Source organism: Gossypium hirsutum, chromosome D01 (genome assembly GCF_007990345.1).
Source record: "Gossypium hirsutum isolate 1008001.06 chromosome D01, Gossypium_hirsutum_v2.1, whole genome shotgun sequence".
NCBI classification, from domain to species: Eukaryota; Viridiplantae; Streptophyta; class Magnoliopsida; order Malvales; family Malvaceae; genus Gossypium; species Gossypium hirsutum.
The window spans coordinates 27,467,313-27,473,174 of record NC_053437.1 but is presented as its reverse complement, the minus strand read 5'-3'; the positions used below and the strand labels follow the sequence as shown (position 1 = coordinate 27,473,174).

General features: G+C 35.7%; 1 long non-coding RNA gene across 1 annotated transcript; it reads left to right on the top strand.

Moving 5' to 3' along the window:
- Positions 1-311: 311 nt before the first annotated feature.
- On the top strand, positions 312-1,205 carry LOC121213637 (uncharacterized). Its single transcript, XR_005909003.1, has 2 exons — positions 312-468; positions 906-1,205. It is a non-coding gene; the product is annotated as an uncharacterized lncRNA (long non-coding RNA).
- The last annotated feature ends 4,657 nt before the right edge of the window (positions 1,206-5,862 follow it).

Here is a 5,862-nt window from a genome sequence, read left to right as displayed (position 1 = left end):
GAATTAAAAAATGAAATTCTGGAGTGAAAACAGAACAAAAGGAGACAAGGGGACCAAAATGCACACGTGGGTAAGGAGGGAGGGGTCTGGGCGTAAATTTCCGGGGTAATTTGAAAGCATTTAAAGAAAACAAAAAAAAGACTTGATTGAACGTAGGCACCCAGGACAGAGACTAATCGCGAAAATTTCCCATTTAAAGAAATGTGCACATTTCCATCCCTTGAATGCACGGTCAGGTTTTTCCCTTCCCTAGGCTCTACTTTTGAGGGGAAAAAAACAAATGAAGCTTACTTTTTTATTTTTTTATTTTTAAAACATTGAACAGCCCTTTTTGAAAACTAAAAAAAAAATTACCCATCATCTCTCTTATTTTCCTTAAAGAAAAACAGAGAGAAAGCTCTCAAATTTTCTCTTAGGCCTGTGCCACCCTCATCGGAGATCCGGCTAGCCGAGGTCGTGAGTTCGTCGGTAAGTCCCCCCTCTCCCTCTCTTGTTTTTTTTAAAAAAAACCGTTTTAAAAAAATTTGAAAAGGAAACAGAACAAACGAAATCCAAATCAAGAGAAAATTCGAAAAGAGAAAAAAATGAAAAATCACCCTTCAAAACTTAGTTCCGATTCTTGATTTACTCTTGAACTTTGTATTATCTCCGAAAAAAATATATATATCCCCCCCAAAATACAATCGATTCCTCTCTAGAAATCCCCCCTAAAATACAATCGATTCCTCTCTAGAAATCCCCCCTAAAATACAATCCCTTCTCCCATCGAAATATCAAAAAATCCCCCCTGTTACAAATGATAGATTTCGGCTTTTAAAGCCAATATATTTTTTTCGTTCCTTTTGTTTATTACTTCCCCCATCATTCGCATGCTTTCTTTGCTGTTGTGTTTGTTCTTGTTGCAGGTGGTGGGCACGGTGGAGTGTCAGACGCGTGGGGCGTGGTGGCCAAGGCTGAGGGGCATGGTGGCCGACATGGTGGCATGGAGAGCTGGAGGTGTGGCAGATGAGGAGGCCAGCGGCACACATGCTTAGGGGAGGCAAATAGGGTTTGCTTCTGCCGAAAATGTTAAAGTCATATGGGCTAGGGTTTTTTAATTTTGGGCCCATTTGTGATTGGGTTATTATTTGTATTTTATGGACTATTTGTGTTTGGATTTTGGGCTTCCGAGTTTTGGGCCCCGGGAAAAATTGGGTTTCTACATACTTCTCTTGGATTATCAATTTTTTTGTCTGCAGATATTTATTATGATTGCATTATTTTTCATTGCTATTGAGTAGTGGTGGATAGTTTATCATGGATTTTGTAAGTGAATCGAAGCAAAATAGAGGTAGGAGATTAGAAAGAGTGCATATGAACAAATTACAAAGAAGACATTCTAGAAGAAAGACAAATAATGAGCAGACAGTTGTTGTGAATAATGAACATACAAAAGTTAATTAGGAAGAAATAAGAAAAGTTTGTAGGTCAGATGTTTATTGAAATGGTCCAATTCAACCTCATATAAGAGTGCATTCTATGGTTGGTCCAAATGGAGAGTTACAAACAGTATGCATTCAAAATTCCAAACGTTAATAAAAGAAAATCTGAATCTAGTTTTGAAGCTTTAGGGAGTAGTGGTAAAAAAAATTGTGCAGATTGGTTCGCATCATTAGTGAGTAATATTTAATTGACTTAACTAAATATATAAATCATGAATATTTTCTCTAATTGTTTTATTTATTTTGTTCTTATTGTTAATATATTTTGGAAGTTGTTTCTTATCTTTGGATTTTGGTGGACCTAATTGCATTTGTCCTTTTTGTAGAGCTTTGGTGTGTTATGAAGAAAGGATTGATACATCAAAACACACTAAGAATCTCACATTTTCTTTGTGCTATCAAGAGGGTTTAGTTAGATTACTATCTTTTGAGCCCACTCCAATATTGTTGGACGATTTACTTGATTATAGAAAGGGTTCTGCTTCAGAGATAATATTAGAGTTTATAATTCTATGTGTAAATTTAGTTCTATTGGTGGTAAAATTGGCAACTCCATTTGTATTAGAGTTTATAGGGCAGGTCCATATGCTTTCAAAATTTATGGCCGCAATCATCATAGGATAGGGTCATTGTTACCTCCTTCAAGTGTTAGACTGAAATTTGCCCAATTATATATATGATATAGAAAATGAAACTTCTAATAGAATGGCCATATTTCATGAAGACAAGCAAGAGGCAAACATGGACAGAAGTATAGTTGAAGGGTTGACTGAGATACTTAACTAATGCAATAAGATTGTAAAAAACTTTTGTTCCGTAAAAGATAGATTTAGGGAGTCAAATTATATCCCTTTAAAGCTTAGGTTGATAGTAAAAAAGAAATGATACAGAAAAAACATATGCTCCTCTTACTAGATCTGAAGTAGCAGCATTAATTGTTGGAGATATTGATGACTTTGATAGACAAAGAGATTTGAAGCATTAATTGTTGAAGGAATGAAAAGGATGATTGAGTTGCACCCGCTTTTAATGGGAATGCAATATCCTCTTTTTTTTCCAAATGGTGACAATGGTTTTATCACTACTGATATTAAGTACGTTAGTTCACCCAAAAAAGAAAGGGGCAAGCCAAAAACAGTTACAACTAAAGGGCATTTTGCTTATCTAATCCAACACAGAGTTTCAGATCGTAACACTTTACTGAGATTGTAGATGTATAAGCATCTACTGAAGGTAAAATACATTAAAGATGATCAGAAAAGTATAAGATCTTGAAGGAAATTTAGTTGTCTAATAACTTTTACGGGGGAGTCCTCGTTATTTGTTTCTAAATTATCAAAGATGCTATGGCTGATTGTCAATTTTATGGATACCCAGATTTGTTCATCACATTTACTTGCAATTCAAATTGAACAAGCTTTATCATTAATTCCTAGTCAGCGTGCTAAGATTTGGTAACAAGAGTTTCTAAAATCAAGCTTTGATACTTTATGTAGGACATCACTATAAAGAATCATTTTGGTCGTGTAATAATGTTTTGAATATTTATTAATTAAATGTATACTTCAACTAAAATACATAATATGCTAACATTCTATTTTCTTGGTTTTAACTAGTTACATTGTTGAAATTATAAAACGTGGACATGTTCATATCCTATTGGCTTTACTCGAAAGATAAATGTTGTGTTGCAAGTGATATAACAGATAAGTCTTCTGATCCACTACATATCAGGCTATCATAAATTTCATGATGCATGGTCTATGTGACATTGAACTTTGCTTGGACACAATCTATAATGAATCTTATCTTATTGGTTGTGCAACTATCCTTTGATTTGAGATCGTCAAAGTTATCTTTTGACTCCATTATTTATTCTCCACCATGGGACATTCATAGCTTGGAGATTGGGTATAGCGCAAAGTACTTGAAGATAATTAGGTGATTAATAAAAGATTCACCACCCCAAATTGAAGAAAGGAGTTTATCCCATGATTCCTATATCATACCATTATTCAAAAAATTTTGGCCAAAGTAACATGCCAAGTTTAATATGCTTCATAAAGACATTTAGAGTGTCACACCCCAAAATTTGGGGACCTGATTTGAGAGTAAAGTATGGCCAATAATTGTTTTGGTGCACTGTGATAGTACGATCTACCACTCTACTGGTTCATTGGCGAGACTGAGTGTTTGCGTAGTCTAGCGTGAAAGTATCCGCCTGTTGGCTGTATCTAAAAATTTAATTACAGAGTATCTTCAAGTGAAGAAGGAATACACCTATGAAGAAGTATGCCTCAGAGTATTGTTTGAACACTAAGAGCCTGTCAAGTGTATGAGAAAGTTGTTGGAAACTTAATTGTCTTTAAGATCACGCCAAACATGAGTCTTCGTCAAGATATAGTACACCCGTTTTGTATAAGTACTGTTCAGTTGGATCTTATATCGAGTTTGGTTGGAAGTTGTTGCGATTCTACAACAATAAAAGCAGAGATCAGAGTAAAGAGAAAAGTAACAAAATGTATGAAAGATTTCTTGTACACTAAAACAAGCCAACTAAAAAAACCATCACGAGCAGCATGGCTGATCACTTCTCAACTGGAGTCAATTAGATTGATTTGACCCCCCTATGACTGGTCAATAGTGAGGTTAACCTTCGTCGAATTTTCTTTTACCTACCCTGGATTTGGTAGGGAAATTAGAGGGCCTAAGAGTATATTTATAGGATGGGACCCTTTTAAATGGTTTTTCTTTCTACTAAATATTCAAGTTCTTCTTTCTAACCTTAATATTCTCTTCGTTAAGGTTCAACTAAGATATCGTTTAATCAATGGATGATTCAACCTTCTGGTAAGTCTTATAGCATATATGTTATGATTGTTGAATAGTGAGGATGATGAAAGGTATTAGAACAATAGGGAATAGTGTTACAGGAAGGCCCTGCATGAGGGTTGCATGTAGTTGAAATGTTAGTAAAATGTTTGTAATGAGAATTCTAATGAAAATCTTATGACCTTTTAAGAAGTTGCTGCTTTTAGATTAGGAAATACAATCGAAAAAGAAACCCTAGGTCGAAGTAAAGGTAGGTTTCTAGTGAGCTTCTGAACCTGACTCTTGCATGTCTTTTTATGTTGATTATGTTATAATTGATGCTATTGTGATAAGTTGGCTCATGGAGTCTCGGTACAGGTGATAAGTTATGTTGCAGGTGAGTATGGTCATTGCCTAATACCTTCCTATTGTATGATTCCAATACTAACAAATTTGTCACAAGAAAATGTAGAAAGAAGCTTTATTTGTGACGCCTTTGGTAGGGCAGCTTTATTGCAAACCAGGCTAGCAAATCACAGCCCAACCTTACAGGCGAATACAATATGTGTAAAACCATGTGGGTGAGGCCCTATAACATCATTTGATAATAAACCAAGATGGCGAGACAGGGTAAGACCATGTGCGTGAGGCTCCATGACACCCGTTGTGTTGGTCCGCTAGAATAATAAACACGAAGGCCAACATGGAAAAGATGTAGTCCACTGGGGTCGTAAACACAAGGTCCGTTAGGACTGTAAACTCAAGGAATCTCTTAAAAGCCTTTATGGCGAAATCTCAGAAAAGCCTTTCTATCGAAATCCCTAGAAAGCATTTTTGGCGAAATCTTTGAAGACCAAATTCTTGTGGTAAAAATTCTTGATTGGAAGGGATACAAAATTCTTTGGGAAGCTGTTGTGGCAAGTTGTTATTCTATCCTTATGGTAAGACCTGGGCATACCTATGAGGCATTATCTGAAAGAGTTCTCAGCAGTAAACCCACTTTGATTCTTTCCTGGTGACCGCCATGATAGGGAACTTGGGATATCTAGAATGTTGGTGGTATAAATGTCTACCATATCTGGGAACTTTCATATTCTGTATGGCATAAGGTAACAAGCATTTTGGTAATTGTTGGAATATGCAAAAGAATCTACCAAGAGTAGAATCTGATGAATATCGTTTGTGATGAGTATCAATCTGTTTTCTTCAAAGGAATTATGAAGAAGGACTTGGAATATGGTGTAAAGTCTATAATCTTCCATTTCAGTAGAAAATGTATAAAATGGCTAATGGAAGAGTTGGTGTATTATTATCCACCAATCTAAAATCTGAAAGTATCTGCCCTAGTCTAAAACGAAGTCGAGAATTTCAACCTCAGTGTTATAAGGTAATACTGGTTTTGACTCGCCAAGTGCTGAACTTATGGGTGTGCATTTGTGGTGCAGGTTGTTAGGTTGAACTAGTTCGCCAATAAGGGACCAAGCCAGGAATGGGCCAACGTAGTTGTTGAAGTGCGATATTATGCATGCAAATGAACATTTACAAATATGTTTTCAAATGGCGAATGATA